Here is a 20,589-nt window from a genome sequence, read left to right as displayed (position 1 = left end):
TTCCATAAATATGTGTATTGAGTTACTGCCTGCAAAGCAGAACATGTTGGCATTAGCAGCCAATTTCTTAAGGTTTCTGCCAACAACAGTCAGAACTACATAGATCTACATTTACCCTTTGTCCTTTAAGTACAGCTGGTGATAATAATCCTCCTCATTTTCTAAAACCTAGAGGAAAGTTTTAATTTTTTTCAATCAGCCAAAAATTCAAATGTATTATTATGGTTTTAACTCATTTCAGATGCAGCTTTAGTTCAAAGATCATCTTTCTAACCATCAGCTACAATCTGCTCTCTTCACTGAAGTGTTTTATTCCAGCTATTTGTCTCATTTTTCTTTTCTCTGTGCATAAGGGCACACAGGCTCCAACATTCTTATCATACCATATGGTTTCAGCAGAATGCTGGCAACCAGTGCAATTGCTAGATCTTACTAGTTGTCTAAACAAAACAAGCAGCAAGCCAGGTTGGAGCCACTGCTCACAAATATTAAATGTAACACTGTGAGTAGCATCCTGATTTCTCTAAAACAGTTTGAAACCAGTTTAAGTTGCCTGACATTATAGTTCCTGTTTCTGTGATGAATACTTTTTATTCTCTGAGGGTTTTCAAAATGTTTTGCCCCATTTTTATTGTTTTAAACACATCTGTGTGGAGTAGCCTTACAGAGCTCAGAGAACAGAATAGATACAGTTTTGGGATTGAGGTTTGTTTGAAGACAGCTGATATGTTTCAAAGCTGATATGTTTCTTTTATTACATTATTACATAAATCATGTTGTATGTAATACTTAATAAAATTCAATAAAGCCCTTAGCATAATTGTAGTGCTGTTGTTTCAAACAACTGTTTTCCTAATTCAGTTTCAAAACAGAGGAAACAGCTGTAGTCTATGAATATATGTGTTGATCTCTTTGAGCTTCCTTATGTGTTATGTAATGGGTAGTAAATTTAGTTCTGAATTACAAGAATTTTTAATTTTAGTGAGGACATCAGAAGAGTATCTGGACACCTTTTTGTCCAATGCCAGTTTTTCATTTACTGTCAATGAAACATGGACCTGATCCTTTGACCACATCTAGGCTGACAATCAAACTACCCAGTAAGGTTAAGAAAAAGTTGAATTGCATACATAAAACATTGCTGCATGGGTAATTTGCAGCCAAACTATCTGGTTTTACACCCCCTCATCCCAAGCCCGTCAAAGTGGACTGGCCAGTTTTGCTTGAATATCTCCTAAATCTCCTGGAGCAACAGTTTGTACACATGCTGGTCCACATATGCCCAAAACTCCATGGCCCAAGTGACCTGCTTTTACAGTCCTTTAAAAAGTGATGGTCATCATTTTGGAGCAGTCCAGTGGATAGCAAGAGAGGTAATTGGAGGGAGCTGGGCCTGTTGGGAAGAGACAGCTGAGAGGGGACCTCATCAAAGTCTGTCAGTGTCTGTAGGGAGGGGTCAGAGGATGAACCAGGCTCTGCTCAGTGGTGCCCAGCAACAGGACAAGAGGCAATGGGCAGAAACTGATGCCCAGAAAGTTCCATCTGAATATGAGGAAGAACTTTACTGTGTGGATGACTCAGCACTGGCACAGATTGTCCAGAGAGTTGGTGGGGTCTCCCTTACTGGAGATATTTAAGAACTGTCTGAATACAATCCTGTGCCATGTGCTATGGGATGACCCTGCCTGAGCAGGGAAGTTGGAGCAGATGACCCACTGTAGTCCCTTCCAGCCTTATCCATTCTGTGATTCTGTGATTATTATATCAGCAGAACTATTAGAGCTTTCACTTGAGTAATAGCTAAAGTGTGAGACTGAAACATCTTGTTCAGCAGCCAATAATGAAATGTGAATTGCATGAGTAATTTAGCAGCAGCAGTTCTTAATTTTCTGATTGGATTACTAAGTCACCTAAGACTGCAATGAAATGTTCAGTATTTACAGCAAGCAGCAAAAAGTACTTCAGTTTGAAGTGCTGATGGAGGTTCAAAAGGTGTCAAGAATTAGTTAGCCTTAAATGGTCTAAGAGAATGAGCTCTTCAAGGACTTTTAAAGAAAAAAATAAAGTAAAAAATCCAAAAAAATTAATGTACCCCAATAACAATATAATGCAGGAATAATAGAAAGCTGATAATGGTTTCACACCTGTGTAAGAAGGATAATGTTAATTGTAAAATGTTGCAGATAAAGAAAAAGAGATAAGGGAATATTCAGTACTCATTCACAGAAATGAGTAATGGGTGCCTTAGTGAACATTAATAATCCAGTTGCTGAACAGTTATAATCCATTATAACGTTAATTTCAGCTTTCAACAGTGAAAAAACAGGAGTTTTCATAGGAATGACTCCATTGCTTGCTCAGCCACCACTAATGAAAGCCAATCAGAGGCATTTCATGAAATTAAAATGAAATGTTATAACTATATAATGAGACACCAAATGATAATTTTGTTAATATGTGCTTTTTGTCATATTTTTCCAACCTTGCATTTTTATGGTTGATTCTATAAATGGGTGGCAACTACAACATTTTATTACCATCCAAATGTAGTTGATATGTTTCTACCAGCCCCATGTAGCCAGTGCAAAAGTCTAATGGGGAGTAGAGGCTGATAGCAGATTGTCGTGGCCTGAATGAAGTCACGCTGCCTCCGAGTGCCGCCGTGCTGGGTGTGTTGGAATTCCAATATTAGCAGGAGTCAAAGGCAGCCAAGTGGTGCCACAATTGATATCACTGATGCATTTTTCTCAGTCCCTCTGGCAGCAGAGTGCAGACCAAAGATTGCTTTTGCTTGTAGGAGTGTCCAGTATACCTGGAATTGACTGCCCCATGGGTGGAAACACAGCCCAACCATCTGGCATGGACTGACCCAGACTGCACAGGAAAAGGTGGAGCTTCAGAACACTGGCAATACATTGATGATATCATTGTGTGGGGCAATACAGCAGAACAAATTTTTGAGAAAGAAAAAAAAAAATCCAAGTTCATCTGAAAGCTGCTCTTGCCATAAAACAAAGTAAGATAAAGGGACCTGCACAGGTGTGGCAGGACCCTCCCCCCTACTACAGAAGAGCTTATCTGTTCTATCAGCTGGTGTGACAGCTCTGGGCATTCTCCCCCTCACATGAATTGGTGAGATCACCCAGACTGGACATTTGTCTGGTAGGGAGTTGTCTCTGGTGCCAGAGGTGGAATTCCCAGCTGACAATAAACATCTGGCCTTGAGAACATGATGTAGGGAGATAAGCTGGAACTTCTGACTGACAGACACTTCACTTTACAAACTATAAAAACTACACAAAACTTTCACCAAATCAGAAGTCTCCTACACACATCCTTGAAATGTGTAGGGCTTTTCCCCAAAGTTTGGATGCAAACTTTGTGGTCACTTCCCTGGAAGTTGAGTGAAAGGATTCTATGTGTACTCCATCATCAATTCAGTAGTAACATTTTTATCATGCACTGTATTTTTTATCTACTCACAGTTCTTTTTGTTACTTTAGTAAGTATTCTGTTTAAAATCTTGTATCTGTTAATCTTGTATCTGTTCAATAAATAATTAATTTTATAATAGACTTAATCAGCCATTCTTAAGAACTTGCAAGCGAGAGCAATTTGGTTTGCAGGCTGCATCAAACAGAGCTATTGCCAGAAATCTGAGTCAAAGGCAGGACTTGTCTAAGCTTTCACTCCCTTTGTAACAACGGGAGATCAAGTTCTTGGGAAATAAAATGGCAGGATAGATGCAATCCATGAAGGTGGTTAACAAAATAGCTGTCCTCACTGGCTAACAGGAAGGTAACACAAGCTTTCCTAGGCCTAGTGGGGTTTGGGAGAATGCACATTCCAGGTTATAGTCAGCTTGTTGGCCCCTTTATCAAGTGATCCAGAAGAAGAAATATTTTGAGTGCGGCCTTGAGCAAGAGAGGCCTCTTACGGTTTTGAGGAGGAGGCCTTTGAGGAAATCAAAGAGGAAACAACTCTTGGTCCTGTATTGGCAGGACCAGCCATGCAGAATACGCTTTACACTGCAGCAGGGGAGCAGAGTGTCACCTGGAGCCTCTGGTAAAGTGTACTGGTTTGAAAGCAAACCAGTGGGACAGCCCAAGTCAGAACTACAATTTGATAGGAAAATTAAAATAAATGCAGTTGTACAAAACACTGACAGAGTCAGAACACAATCTGACAATCTTATTGTTAAGAGTGTTGGTAGCGGTCCAATCTAATGGTGGCTGCAGTGCTCTTGGAGTAATAGAAGTGGTCCTGTTGCAGCAGTGATCCTGTAGAAGGGTATGGTCTTCCTCTGAACATCCAGTGGTGGTGTAGATGGGCCTGGTCTTCCTCTGGGAATCCAGTGGATAAGGCTGCCTGTGGTGTTCCAAACCCCAGATTATATCCAGGTAGGAATGCTTGGCTCCTCCCCCTGGGCAGAGCGTCTCACAATGGGATGATGTAATTTTATCAGTCATGCAGTGAGACTTGATGGCCCATTAACAGAAGATATCCCACCCAGAGGGAGTTATGAGGGATGGGTCATGGAAGAGATAAAGAACACTGCTCCACCTGGTTTTAACAGATGGTGATAGAATACATACTTTTGGTTACATCTTACATTGTAACCTAAGACACAAGGGACCTCAGGGGAAACCCAAGGTCACTCCAAGAAGCCAGAGTTATCAAGGATCAGAAGCCCACTGTACTCCAAGTCATGGATCTGGAGGGGTGAAGGAAGCCCATGAAATGGCAAAATAATATTTATCTGTGAAAGCATGACGGATAAAGGTTAATGAAAATCTGTGTCAGGTATGGAGATGGTTTAGGGACATAGTTCAAGTTATGTGTGTGGGTAAGAATGGATTCCAGTAATGACAAATAAATAGAATGGAGCACTGGAAGATATATAAATTATGTGGGATTTGAGTATGACTCATGGTATGGAATAAGGGATGGAGACTGTATTGGGCCTGACTGAGGGAGAGGTCACTTTTCCTTAGCAGCCCTCTCAGTGCTGTGCTTTGCATTGGTGGCTGGAGGGGTGTTGATTACACATGAGTGTTTTGGCTACTGCTGAGCACAGCAGCTGTGCTGTCTCTGTAACATTCCTCCCCTGCTCCCCTGTCAGGGGGCTGGGGCTGGGGCAAGATCCTGGGAGGGGACACAAGCAGGCCAGCTGACTCAAATTATCCAAATGGATGTTCCATGGCATCACCTCAGATATAAAAGCTAAGGCAGGGAGGAGGAGTGGAGGAATTTGTTATTTAACAAACTCTGCCTTCCGGAGCAACTGCTCCACGTGTTGAAGCCCTGATTCTTGGGATGTGGCTGAACATTGATCACCAGTGGGAAGTAGAGATCAATTTTTGTTTTCCTTTGCTTATGCACTCACAGACCCTAAACTGCTATATCTCAGCCTAGTAGTTGTTTTCCTTATTTTCTCTCCCCTGCCCTGCTGGGGAGTGATAGAGCAGCTTGGTGAGCACCTGGTATCCAGCCAAGGTCAACCCATTACAGCGTTGTTAAACTGCAGAGATAAAATCCCCAGGGCCTGTGTTAGCACTTTCACTCTGCCATTGTTAATTTTGTCAGGAGCCATGGTGGATACAAAGTGACGATATTAACCAGCCGTGAAAAGCAAAGCAGAGAGTTCCTGCCAATTCCACACCCCAGACCATCCAGCAGCTCCTGCTTGATATCAGGTTTTTTCCCCAGTTTCATCTCAAGTGAGAGTTCTCAGTGACAGCTCTGCTCACTGGGATGACATCTGTCAGAGGGACAGCAAAAATGGATTGGAATGACTACATTTTTTTTTTATTCCCAGGAAGAGCTGAGCAGCCACTGACAGAAAAGTCTCACAGATGTCTTAGAGCAAAAATCTTAAAATTGCAGCCCAAATCCCTACATGCTTTTCAAAACCGTGGCCATATATACTTGGAGAGTCAATTCCACATCATGTCAGTATTACAGAATCCTCAAGGGAGTAAGCAAGGTTCTCATATGACATATATCTACACACATATGTATTTGGTAACAAATAATAATTTATGATTCAGAGGTTTTATTCTTAAGTCATTAATTGCCTTAAATATGCTTTACAACAAAATTATTCAGGGGAAACATTCTTATTTCATTGGATTACATATTTTCCATCCTTTCTGTCAACAGGAATATTTATAATTATGATTTTTTTCTGGCAGAATCAAGAATCTTGATAGATTTTATTTTTACAATAGGCAGTGTTTCTATAAAGTTAATGGGTTATAGTACCATATCCAAGTGAGGTCTGTGTGATTAACTTCTCCAACTGAGGGCAGAAGGAGGATGAAATACAGAGCTTTCACCAGAGAGTGGATGACAATGTCATGCCTCAAACATTCCATGTGAAACTCTGATTTCCTGAAATGCTGTCTGTAAGGAGAGCTAGCCACGTGGACAGGTGGTCACACTCAAGTATTTTATACTTCCAATCAGTGACTTTATGTTTTAATCAAGTTCCCACTCCATTCTACTGAGCTGCTGATGTACCTTGGCATATTCTGTGGATCTTCACTTGAAGTATTCTCTTCCCTTTGCTGTGAAATAGGAAAATAGTGTCAAAATTTTTGATTACCATGACATTCAAAAATAGAATCTAATTATTCTCTTCCATTTTCAGTGTTGGCTAGATTGTATTTTTTTTGGGAACCAATTAAAACCCACTAGAAAAGAATGAATGTGCTCCAAGAATCCTTGCTTTTTCTGCAAAAACTATTTATTCTGTGTCATTTAAAGTACTGGCAACAAATAATGCACATTATGTTCCATAACTTTTTTTTTCCCCTTGGTTTTTAAGGCTTTTGCAATCACACTGACCAGTCTCTAATAAGTTGGGAACCAACAGGTCAATATTAGCCCCATTAGACAATGATAGAAGTCTCACAGGTAAAATGGTTCTGGAGGTTTTGTGAAAATCTGTAAAATGGTAGGCAAAAGTGAACTGAATTAATGACCTCACTGAGAAAAAAAAAACCAAAAACATGTACTCAGTATTTTTTTTTTTGTGGTTTTTGGCTTGGCTATGGTGTGCCTAAGAGCTACAGACACAACCAACTGCAGACAGCACAGATACAACACCAAGCCAGGCCTGACTGTGCTTCTTTCTTCCCAGATGGCAGTGAGGGAATGTGGGGGTTACTAAAATATCATGGAATGAGATCATTATGAAAATAAGAAAAGAATTTGAATTATCACAGGTACAGGTATGCAAACCCATGCAAAATCAAGATTTACTGGTTCCACTGTTCACAGAAAAAAAAATGTTTTTCCTGTTGATACTTTTTGGATAAGGACATGTCACATCCATAAAAATAAACAAATACATTTCTAAATGGCCTGTGGGTGACAGCCTCCACTGACTAAAAAAAGACCTAATTTCCTATCACAGTGGGCCAGATTCTCACCCTGTGTGAACTGGCAGGATTAATATGAAATTAATTGAGTTGTGCTGACCTAATGCCAATTTGCCCTCTGGTTTAGAATGTTAAAAATACTTCCTAGGAAATACATAAAATAAAAAAAAAATGGGCAGGAATAAGTCTTGGGAAAATGGACATAAAACTATGCTAGGAAAGTAAAATATTGACTATTTTAAGGGTATCAAGACTAAGTAGGATATTCACCCCTTTCTATCCCAAAACATTTCTGAGGTTTCTTTACCCTGTGTAAGGAAAGAGTCTCTGTTTGGAGAGCAGACCTGGGCTGGGGCAAATGCCAGAAACAGGGATACAAGGAGGAGACTGGGGCTGTGCAGAGGGGTCGGTGGTACCAAGACACACAGAGTGGCACTGGGAGAGCAGGACCTGGGAACCCCTCTTGGTTTAAATGCACAGGTTGAAATGCACAATCTGTGCTCACTACAGCATCCTCCTGCCGTGCTAGGAGCAGACACCAAGGCACAGGAATCCCACTGCCCCTCTGCTGATCCCTCATCTTCATAGGAAATGCTGCTAGCTTGAAATACCGGGGTTAAGGGTAGGTAATGAATGTCTTGGGTCAACTCACATAATTTAATATATCTAAAAAAATAAATTCCCCCCTGTTCCAACTGCTGATAAGTCCAAAAGATTTTTTCAGCTGTCTTGTAATCTTTAATCCACTCTGTCTTTTTACATAAATTTTGAAATAATGCTACATGGAGTAAAATTTGCAAGAGATTTTGTTTTGAAAATAACAGTGTAGATGTAATTTTTTTTTTTTTTTTTTTAGTCATTATTATTTGGCACATATGTCAGATTTGCATTTTCCTGCAAAGTTACAATGTGGGAAATAGATAAATAAGTCACAAGCTCTGTTTAGGAAATGCCAGGAGGTGGCATGTGCCTACCTAATTTCCTCCCTCAGACTCAAGCACAGAGTTTTGTTTTTTATCTATATCTATATCTATATAGATATAGATATAGATATAGATATAGATATAGATACATTTGCTTCCACTTGTACTTCTGCCACATTCTAGGTACATAGCAATTAGTGTTTACCAAATGAGAAACTCTTCTCTAATTTGTTTGCTCATTGCTGTTCAGTGTATGCCCCAGTGGAGCATTTGTTACCTCTTCAGATTTTGCTTTTGTAACTTAATTTCCTGGTGGACTTTTGCCTTAGTACTCATCAATACTTATTTCCTCACTAAATGTACATTCTAATTTGCTTTTTACAGCCACATTTTGAGATGAGTAGATAAGACACTTTTTCTTCATTTGAATTGAGGCACAGGCAGATTAAATTTTGGGACATAGAGTGTGCAATGCAGAAAACTTGGGTTTTTCTTTCTGGAATTTTGTTGAGGAGGGCTGTTGTGGCTGCTCTACCAAGTGGCCCCTTGCAGAAAAGCAATTTTCAATACCTACCCACTGATTTCCTGTGCCTCCAGAGGCTTCCCCTCTAGTCTTGTCTCCTAGATCTGAGGTTCATCTTGTTTTTTAATCCCTCTGCACCACTATGAGTGGAGAGGAGTAGGTGTTGTTGCTTCTTTCCTTGAAAAATTTGCAAAACTATAAGTACTTGCCAAGGACAAGATAGGGTTTTTGTGTTATGGGAGAGGTGGACAGACCCTATATTTCAGGGGGACTAAGGAATAGGAGACTAGGTGGAGGCAGAGACCCTGCAACCTACTGTATCTCAAAGTCTTCCAGAGTCATACTGGCATCACTCAGCATTCCTCACCAAAGCCTACCAAAAAAAAAACCCCAAAAACCCCAAAAAGCAGGGGAATTCCCCTGCATGTCTCACAGCCCCTTGGTCTTCTCAGTCCCTTCATTAATTTTGCATGGTTTTCTTCAGGTGTCTCCTCCTTTCCTTTCCCCCCCTTCCTGCCCACATTGTCACTGCCATCAAGCTGAATTTTACCTACAGAGCTGAAATGCTGATTAAAAGCTGCTCCCACCAAAGACATAAAAAGTATTTCCCAATCCTCTCCTCTCCTCTCCTCTCCTCTCCTCTCCTCTCCTCTCCTCTCCTCTCCTCTCCTCTCCTCTCCTCTCCTCTCCTCTCCTCTCCTCTCCTCTCCCCTTTTTCATGATTTTAGTTACATGAATATGCCAAGTTCATAAATAGAAAACTGTGGTAAAGGTGTTGTTTTATCTAGTTTGTGTTGGATGCAGCAGCCTGGGAGGAGGTCATGCCCTGATGTGACATCTGTGCCTGCCAAACCTGGGACTGGTTTCAGCTTTGCTCTCAGGTGTGCCAGCTGGTCCTGCACACTCACAACCTGATTCTGTGAGCCATATGTCTTTCATTAAGGGTTCACATTAAGGGCCACCCTGAAGACAAAATTCATTAGGGTCAAAACTGATCAAAAAGTTGGCAGCCAGAAAGGGCAGCATTGCCACAGCTGGGTTACTGCTGTCTGTGAAGTGGCCTGATGCTGTCTATCATTCACATTCTTTTTCTTTAAGCACTGTAATTCATTAATTTTGCCCAGAGTGATCTAGAACTTGCCCAGCCAAGTGCCATATCGTGCCATGTATATCTTAGTCCCTTGAAGCTTATTCCTGCTCTCTGGGAACAAATTCATCTGATTTTCCCAAGCTGATTGAGATGCCCAATGGAAGAGTGAAGGACTGAGTCTGTATTTAAATACTATTCAATCTGATTGAAAAACCCAAACCACACAAAAACTATAAAGAGGATATAGTTTTAAAATGCAGCTTCTTGATGTTCCTGAACTCTAAAACTATCTCAGGAAATGCTGTTCAGAAATCACTGACAGAGTTGCCTTCTGACATTGCTTTGCCTGACAGAAGGAAATTCAGTGAAATAAGCAAGATTTGTATACATGTGAACAGACAAAATTTAGCTCTGAGTTGTTCATCTGCTGTGACTGCAGTAGAAAATATTATCTGACCATATTCTGTTCTTTATCTTGGGATGATTTTGACAGAAGAGAGATGGCATTTATCCTGTATTTAACATGTCTCAGGAAATTCTGTAAAGTTTTAAATAGAAAAATATCTATAGCCCTTTCCAATCAATCCTGCCTCTGTGAATAGGTAATTACTGAGATTAAACAAGTGTCTCTAAATTGCTTATCTATTCCAATTGCTTCTATTTTCTGCTGGCTTTATGATTTGCCTTCTAAAGAAAGCATGAAAGAGATATTTCTTTTGCTTTTGAAATAGCTTGCAGAAGATATGACTTTCATTTCAGGAATAGCAACAATTTGTTGTTTCTGAGGAATAAAAACTTTATTTTGTGATCTTGAACTGGTTTTCACTTCAAAGTTTCTGAAGCAAGAGAGCTTGTATGTATTTTTAACCTTCTAAGTTGAAGATCTCATAGTATTGAAGAAAATAAAAGCAGCAAAATAAATTCTAGTTCAGTTAAAATAATAATGTGACTCCTTTCTCCAAGAAAAGTGCCCTTAATGAAAGAAATTGCTGTGCCTGATCCTCAGTCCTAGTTCTCAACACTTGCAGCAACAATAGCAGTTAATTTTTTTAGTCCTTTAGATTGTACTGTTGGAGATGTTCTGTCCTTAACCTAAGACTCTAAATATGAATAAACCATGATCCTGGTGACAGATATTCCTTTGACTTTAGCAGAGCAGTGGTTACATTCACAAGTCTCTGCAGCCCAGATGTAAACAGGACTAAGCACAAACCTTAGGTCTGCTTATTTCTGTTTCTGAATTTTACTGAATTCTAATTACTGAATTTGCCAAGAAGAAACTGTTCATTTTCTCTGTGAACTTTGTGAAAATTTTCTTTCTTTGTTTCATTCATGAACCACAAAAAACCATGAAAAATGCTGCACAGTATTTGTAGTACTTGTGCCTAAATTTTGAGTAGTATATTTAATATACCTGAATATATAAATTTAATACACCTGTGCATGAATGGAACATAAACAAAGGATGAAGGAAGACTGTTTACAAGAGCATGTAATGACAGGAAGAGGGGAAATGGGTTCAAATTGAAAGAGAGTAGGTTTAGACTAGATATGAGGAAAAAGTTTTTCACTGTCAGAGTGAAGAGGCACTGGAACCGGTAGTCCAGGGAAATGGCCCATCCCTGGAAGTGTCCAAGGCCAGGATGGAGAGTGCTTCAAGGAACCTGGTCTGGTGGAAGGTGTCCCTTCCCATGGCAAGGGTTGGAACAGGATGATCTTCAAGGCCCCTTCCAACCCAATCCAGTCTATGATTCTATGATAATGCCTTTTATCCAAAGAAGCTGGCCAGATTTTACAAATATAGACTCTGCAAGAATCTCTTCCCTACTACTTTGTCTTCTAAATATTTGTCAGGTGCCTTGGGCAGTATAATAGTCATTTAAACTGTAAATGGGTCAAGGACTAAAAGGCAGTTACATCATGCTCTTTATCTGAATTTGTTGTCTAGAAGTTCTACTTGTGTTTCTGTATGGAGACCAGAAAAAGGTGAATAGCTCTTTGCTTCCTTTACAGGGTATTGTTCACAACCTGTTGATATATGGAGAGGAAAGAAAATAGGTGTGACCATTGGAAGCACCATTCCTTTTTTGTCACATGAATTTATTTTTTTTAATATAGACTTTAATCCCTAGGTAATGTTTTGAATCTTCAGAAGAACAAAATGAAGTAAGGAAATATCTACTTTTATCTTAAAGGACTCCTAGAAGCAGTATATTCTGTTGTAACTATAGCAATATCCAGTAGACTTTTTTTAATTTATGGAAGTATAATTGGTTACTCTAATAGCAGTCATCTCTTTCCTCCCACTAACATTGTTTTGTTGTTCAGATGAGTGCATGGAATCAGCTGACAAAAATGGTGTGTAACTTTCACTGCGTGTTGTATTTTTACTCTGGCATACAGTGGTTTGTATGCATCACTAAAATGTGTGGTTCAAAGACAAAATATACTTAACACCAGGAGTATTATGTGGCAAATATTTGTGAAGACAAGTGTAGGTCATCTGGAGCTAAAAGGTTCCTTTTCAGGACCCTGTGAAAATTTTTTGTAATGTTACAAAAAGACCTGTTTAAAATGCTTCTGTGTCCAAGACACAGGAGTGGGATTCTAATTTACCACACAATCACTTGCTTGGTGATTGTGCACAATACAATCAAGTGAGATGCATCTGATTTTTCACTTGTTAGCCTTCTACTGACATTAATCAAATCTTCAGGACTACAAAATAGTTCTGAAGACAGATCTGTCAGATTTGCCTCTTTCCCTCCCTCATTCCTTCCCTCCTTCCCTTTTCTGTGATGCCATTCACTCTGCAGTTGGAAAATAATTCCATCATGTGTGGCAGTAGTACGACTAATCTTAGGTGACAGTACTATATCCTTATGGTTTTTGAAAACAGAAAATCTGATGTCACAAGGAATACAGCTTGATAAAATGGACGTTCTGCCTTACACTCATCTGGTCTTTCATGTTATGTTTAGTAGATCTTGTTATCTATATTCCAGTGTAAAAGAAGAACATTGCTTATAGGAAGTGTTTCTCACTTAGAACTAACTTAAAATCTGCTTTGCTTGTAACATGGAAATAATTATTAGTAGTCAGTTATTTAAAATAAACCACCACTATCAACATGTATATTGAAGGGCAACCCATAGATACAACCAAAAAATACTGTGCCCTGGTGTGATTCTGAGCCGCTGCAGTCATTTCCTGACCACCTTCCAATTTCTTGCAACTACAAATACACTTGCAAATAAATCTAACCAGGTTTAGCCTCTACAGGCATAGGATAAAGTGTTTGCTTGTCGCTGCTCATAGTTGATGTGTGTCACCCATCAGATGCATTAACAGCATTTGCAGTCAAATCCATCTTCAGTATGATTTATACTGGCAATTCTATTATCTCCAAATGCAGGAGCTCATTTTGGATAGTGTCCAAAGAATTCATTTGAATGTTTGATCTGACTTCTGTCAGAGATTCTAAACATGTTCTGGTCCCACACAAATGGGCTGTGCTCTCAGGCATCATCCTACAGCTGCAGTGTTGATCTTTTTGTATTTTAAAAAGAGAAGAGGCTTTAATTTACAATTAGTGCACTTGATTCTTAAGTAAAAGCTGAGTGAAACATATTTTTTCGTATCAACAATAAAAATTTTAATGTCAATATTAAAAGCAAACTGTACTTTTTTTTCCCCTGGTATTGTATAAAATGCAAAAGATTAACATCGTATCCTACTATTTTTAGACAGATATTGCTCTTTAATTGCAAACTTCTGATGCAATTACTCAGTCACTTTAATCTTGCCTCTACTTATTATTGGCTCAGAAGGTATTCAATATTCCCTGGACTCTTGTACTCTTTCAGAGGGTAGATGGGAAGCGTTGCTGTCACATAATCAAAGCCTTTTTGATGGGAAGGCTTTATCTCCCTATTTGACCTTTTTTAAAGGAACAGTTTTGCATAAACCCCTCCTCCCTCCCAGCTATAGTGCTATAGAAGATATGTTCTGTAAGACACGTAGTATTTCCTACCTCATCAGTCCCATTCCCCAGAGAAATGGTCCATAAAATTACACCTTTCCACTGGGCTGACAGCACACTATCACTTTGCTCTGTCTCATGGAGCAAAACTTCATAAAGTGAAAGGAGGAATAAAAATAAATTAAGGAGCAGTTGTTTTATTTTTTTCCAGGAGCTCTGTATTGACAAGAAGTAACTTTACTTAAAAGTCAAAAGAATCATAGAATCACAGAATGGTTTGGGTTAGATTGGACCTTAAAGTTCATCTTGTTCTTGCACCCTGCCATTGGAGGCAGTATCCTGAATTTGAAGCAAACTGAAATTGAAAAAAACCCAACAGTGCTTTGGCATTTATCCTTGATGTCAACCTTCCCTTTTCTTCTCAAAAAAGACTAAGAAGTTTAAGAACTCCAGCAACTCTTCATCTTCAGTCTCTTAGGCTTGTGTTAGGGAGGTTTATAATGGCTGTTCAAAGCAGATGGGAATGGTTGGGGCTGTCATTTGAGGTTGCTTTTATTCTCCCACAGCATTCATTAAAAATTTATTTATGTGATTACCTGTCCAACCTGAAGAGTATTTTCCCACAAGTCTCTATGTATTTGAAATTCTTGACAGATAACAATTTTGATCAGCAGAGCTTGATCAGCAGGTCCTTTCTTTAATTCTGGATAGATTTCCATGATATCATTAACTAAACTGTAGATGGGTGAAGCTATGGCAGGGACAAGATAGGGGACAGGAGGTGAGCCAAAGTTTGGTTGGAGAACTTGAGGAATAGGAATAATTTCTCCGTGCTGCTCCCTGAATGTTATCTCTGGCCCAGCATTTCCCCCCAGCTCTGTCTCCAGCTGTGATGGCTGTCTGGAAAGGTGACCTACTTACATTCCCATCTCATGCCTTGCTGAGGAGCAACACCCACCAGATCAGGAAACTGCTACAAGACAGGAAAATCTTAGCTGAACACTCATGCTGTTTAGGTGATGGGGTGGTAGATTTCCTGTGGTGATGAGTATGGTGAGGAAAATAATTGAGGGCAGTAACTGATGTCACCAAGCTGCTCTACTGTGACTTTGAATTCAAAATAAGAAGTAGCTCAAAAAGGCTACCCATTACAGCTTTTCCCCTAATGTGTGAAGTCTCCCTAAATTTCAGGCTAATTCAACATACTATGGGACGTGCTAACAAACCCTGTATTGTATACTTCTATGTTTATAAAATAAATAGTTATGGATGCATTGTTACACCTGCAGAAGTGAATGGAGCATATAGATGATAAAAGGTGGACAATTCCTCATTTTTAAAACACTGACTCACTGAAGTAACCCTTCAGTGTTACTCTGAGTGTTAGAGCACTTCAGATTATTCTGATAACTTCTGTCTCTGTAGAGAATCCAAGAAAGATGAAGCTGGGGTGAGAGAAACATAAATGTTGAAGGATGAAGGGAACGCCATCCTTCATAAAGGATGAAGGGAACATCAGTGCCATTCTTTAATCACCCACTTCTACTGATCCTGCAAAAGCCTGGTTTTGGCCCCATCAGCAGATCTCAGGCACCAGGGAGGCTTAAGACCATTCTCCACAGTACTTCTGGCACCCTTCAGGGATTGCTGTTTGATGGGAGTAAGGGAAGGGGACAGGCAACAGGACACTGTGCCCACAAGCTGTGAGGTACATTCAGAACTGGGAGATCAAAAGCAGGAAAGAGTCGCCAGGCTTCGAATATTTGCATTTTACAGAATAAATCCCCAGTGTTTTGCCCACAAGGAAGAACTGAAATTTCAGGAATATTTAAGGGATAATAGTACTCCTCTTCCAGGCATAGATTCAGCCCTTGCTAGGGCTGACCCAGTTCTGTTCCTCCTTTAGTGAGTCAGTACCTCTCTAGAATAGCAACATGCTTCAGTTCGTACACAACGTCCCTTGCCATTGCTAAGATTCAGAATATAATTTAGTTATAAATATAGCTATTAATTTCAGGATCTCCAGGGACATGCTGAGACACTGATGCCTAGTTCCTGCATTACTCTATGATGTATTTTACACACTCAGATTGCAGAAACATTTTTATACATTCTTTAGTTTAGATTAATAAGCGTATTTGCAGGAAATAAACTTTATATCAGAACATTTTGCTCCAAATTTACTCTTCCCTTAAATTTGTTGGCTGGCTGAAAAATATAGTTTCTATAAAGTACTCTTGTTATAAATAAACATGTTCTCCATGAACAGGGACTCAGGACTCTGCCCCTTCCCTTCTATATTCTTAGGGGCATCAGTTCTTAGGTTCCCCATATTTGGGGCAGGACCAGTAATTGCAACATCATGTATAAGGAGTATTCTCTTCCAACATACAAACAACTTGTACCACAGCAAGATATTCTGATAATATTGCAAACTGGCCATCCTCCTACCTGCCATCTTGGCTGTTATAGTACACATATTGTCAGTGATCCAAGCACTGAAAATGTATTCATCTGCTGTGCTTATCTTCCTGGTTCTGCTAAACATGAGGCTGGCTTAACTATCATCAGATTTAAGCAATAATAGCAAGAATTAGATTCTTCTTATTTCCCTCAGATATCTGAGACTTATTTTTACACCTATGTCTTATTTCAAGCTTTTATTCATGGCAATCAGAGACAGCTTCTTATGTGGAACTTTATTTCTAAAATTCTGTAGTCAGGGCTTTGCCACATAAGTAAAATTATAGAATCACAGAATGGTTTGGGTTGGAAGAGAACCTTGAAGATAATCTGCTTCCAGCTCCACTGCCATGGGCAAGGGACACCTTGCACTAGACCAGGTTTCTCAATCCAGTGTCCAGCCTGGCCATGAATTCTTCCAGGGATCAAACAGCTGCAACTTCTCTCTTCTCAGGGCAACCTGTTCTGGTGTCTCACCTTCCTTACAGTAAAGAATTTCTTCCTAATATCCAATCTAAATCTACTTTCAGTTTGAACCCGTTCTCCCTTGTCCTTTCTCTCCACGCTCTTGTAGACAGTCTCTCTACATCTTTCTGGTAGGCTCCCTTTGGGTATTGGAAGGCCACAATTAGATCATCCCTAAGCCTTCTCTTTTCCAGACTGAAAAACCCCAATTCTCTCAGCCTTTCCTCATTAGAGAGATGCTCCAGCTCTCTGATGATCTCTGGACTCACTCCAACAGGCTGAAGTTCTCCCTGTGCTGGGGTTGCAGGTAGGGTCTCACCAGAGCACAGAGAGCAGAAGGGCTGATCCCCCTCCCTCACCTGCTGCCCATGGTGCTCTGGATGTAGCCCAGGACACATTTGGATTCCTGGACTCCCAGTGCACATGGCTGGGTCATGTCCAGTCTCTCATGCACCAGCAGCCCCAAGTCCTTCTTGGCAGGGCTGCTCAATCTGTCCACTCATCAAATCGATCTCTCTCCAGTTTAAAGAGGGGGAAGTTGTGGGGGTCTGTTGTGTCAAAGCTTTTACAGAAATCCAGATAAATGACATCTGTCTTTTCTTGTCCACTGATGTAGTCACTCCATCATAGAAGGCTACTGGGTTGGTCAGGCAGGACATGGCCTTGAAAATGTGCTGGCTGTCCCAAACCACCTCCTTGCTTTCCATATAAATTAGCATGGCCTCCAGGAGGATCTGTTCAGGCAGAGAGGTGAGGCTGACTGGTCAGTAGTTCCCAAGGACCTCCTTTGTATTTTTAAAGATGGGGACAATATTTCCCTTTCTCCAGTAACCCAGGACTTCACCTGACTGCCATGAATTTTCAAATATCATGAAGAGTGACTTGGCAACCACATTAGCCAATTCCCTCTGGATTTATTTCTGGTTTCACTTTCTCAGTGATGTCCACCAGCTGCTGGTTGCTCTTCAGCATCCCATTGGGCATCACAAACACTTTAGTATCCTAAAACATCTTTTCACAGTTTTCCAGTTTTTACCTTTTCATATTTGGCCTGTATCTAGGCCATCAGAGCTGTGAGAAGCATTGGGTCAGTCACTGGGAGGTTCATGTCCAAATAGATCTGAGATCATGGCTATTCAGGATAGGTTCCTTAAGGAATTCATCAAGTTCTAGCAGCTTTTTTGGTTTGCTATGAGGTCGTCAGCCTCACTCATGATCCACTCTCTGAAGGAACCCACCTTGAGCTTCCCCTTGGATCCACCCTGAGCAGCAGGTTAGCTCTCCTGAAGCCCATGGTTGCAATCCTATTTGCTACCCTGCTTTTTCCTCACCTGGAACTGAACTCCATGATCTCATAGTCACTTCAGCCAAGGCTGCCCCAACCTTCATGTCTCCAGCAAGGCTTCCCTGGTTGTTAGTGTGAGGGAGCAGCCCACAATTCCTTATGGGATCTGCTATCTTCTACATATAACCTCCATTTTTCTTGTGTAATAAAGAGACTTAAATGCCTAAAATCCAACCTTCTATCTTCAAGTTTTGTAGTTGAAGAACTGCCTATAATAATTAAATATGCCACTTTGCTTAAGGAGCATCATTTCATTAACAGAGGTTCAAATTTGCATCTCTAACAGCAAAAACATGCTGCTGAAGCTGTGGAACAGCTCAGTTGAAAAGAAGGGTTCAGAGGTCATTTTGAATTTGTAACTGATGTGAAGTGCAAGAGAAAATCAGCTGATGCACACTTCATGCTGCACAGATCTCAGTGAGAATGGGAATAAATTCTGTTGGCCACAATAGGGAAAATAAATACTGTACTGCTCTTGCAAAGAAGTGGTTTGATTGTAACCACCACGTTGTAGGGAGATAGCACTTGCCTCCTACCCTCTCTTCTAACCAACACTTAGCAGAAGACAGAACTTCACTCTAAAATGGACATGCAGCACCACCTCTCGTTGGGATTGCTTTCTGCAATGTGATCCTTGCAATCTCCCTCCTTCCTCCTTCCCACCCCCTTGAAAAATGTAACAACAAACTGGGACAAGTAGCACAGTATTTTGCTTTTATGAATCTGTAAAAGTAAAATTATTCTGCCTTCCTTGAAGGCTACAGGATCAATGAGCTCACACATCTCCTGTAGAGTGTTATCACTTACATCCCTCAGATTAGATAGAACTGTTCTCTTGGTCAAACTACCTGCCAGAAACCTTTGCATGTTGGCATCCCAAGAGTACTCCAGATATGCCAAGGTGTATGCCATAAAACCCCTGCCATGGTTTAACCCTGGCCAGCATCTAAGCCCCACACAGCCACCTGCTCTCTCCCCCAGCTGGATGGTGGACAGAATTGGAAAGGTGGAAGTGAGAAGACTCATGAGTTGGGATAAAGACCAGTTTAATAGGTAAAGCAAAAGCTGAGTACACAAGCAAAGTGAACCAAGGAAATAATTCACTGCTTCCCATGGGCAGGCTGGGGTCAGCTATCCCTGGGAAAGTAGGGCTCCCTTGTGCATCACAGTGAGTTGAGAAGACAAACACCACCACTCTGAATGTCTCCCCTTCCTTCTTCTTCCCCATCTTTATATGCTGAGAACAGCAGCAAATGGCCTGGATGTACCTGTGGCCAGCTGGGGTCACCTGTCCTGGCTGTGTCCCCTCACAGCTCCTTCTGGGCTTGTTTCTGTGAGGAGAAGAAATGGCCTTGGCTCTGTGTAAGCCCTGCTCAGCAGTAACTAAAACATCCCTGAGTTATCAATGCCATTTCCAGCACAAATCCAAACCTCAACCCTGTACCAGCTGTATCCTTTATCCAGCCAAAACAGGACCATACCTCAAGTGAAACTAGGACTGGGAAACTGAGCCATTTTCTCTATTGAGAGGTAAGAATGCACATTTAGCTGCTTTGTCAGGGGGGTAGAGTAGCAGGGAAAGGAACATCTTAAATTGGATCTCTTAACATCAAAAAAGTGATATGGGTAGCAGGCTTGTATGGAATTGTATTTTTCATATAACTCAGCCATCCTGATGTTAACTCACAGTAATTTTAAATTATTTTCTTTCTTGAAAGTCACTATTTTAGTATAAAGACAGATCATTGTTTTGGGCTGGACTTTTACTTAACAGACATTAAAGGAAAAAAACTTTCTCAATAAAGAGGAGTTGTTCTTAGAAAACACTTAAAGCCTGTTAGCATATAAACAGTAAAAAAAATCAACATGGATCCATGGAATTCAAACTACAGACATAAACAGTCAAAAAAGCCTAGAAAAATATAGAGTTTTCTAGAGACTATGTGAGAATCTCTTTAAACTTTTGTCTATTTTTGTGTAATATTGTCAAGAACTGGTTCTGTTTTAATAGCAAAGGTTAACAGGTATCATTGCAGACTGACTGGTATAAATCAGTATTTTAGGTAATTTCTTCTCTCACTTTCAAATTAGTTAGTCTTTAACAAAATTTAAAAAACAAAACCAAAAAGAAACCCTCAAAGATGAGGCAGTATCTATAAATAATCTGAAATGTTCAGATTCAGAAGAAAATTGATTGTCTACATTGCTCATTTCTTTCACAAAGAAACATGAGCTCAGAACTTTGATGATTGGATGTTTAACTACTCAACCTCCTGGCTGAGTAGATCCTCATAATAACATTACTTTTCTGAGAAAGTCTTAGTGGCAAAGAGTTTTTAGAGCACTGAACTCCATGCTGACTTTCACTTATTGAACAGAATAAAAGAATATTTTCTCTTAGTACAGAGCCTGC

Source organism: Agelaius tricolor, unplaced genomic scaffold (assembly GCF_023055355.1).
Source record: "Agelaius tricolor isolate 1412-34295 unplaced genomic scaffold, bAgeTri1.0.p SCAF_2, whole genome shotgun sequence".
Lineage (NCBI taxonomy): Eukaryota > Metazoa > Chordata > Aves > Passeriformes > Icteridae > Agelaius > Agelaius tricolor.
The sequence above is the reverse complement of the archived record's forward strand: the minus strand, read 5'-3'. Positions refer to the sequence as shown.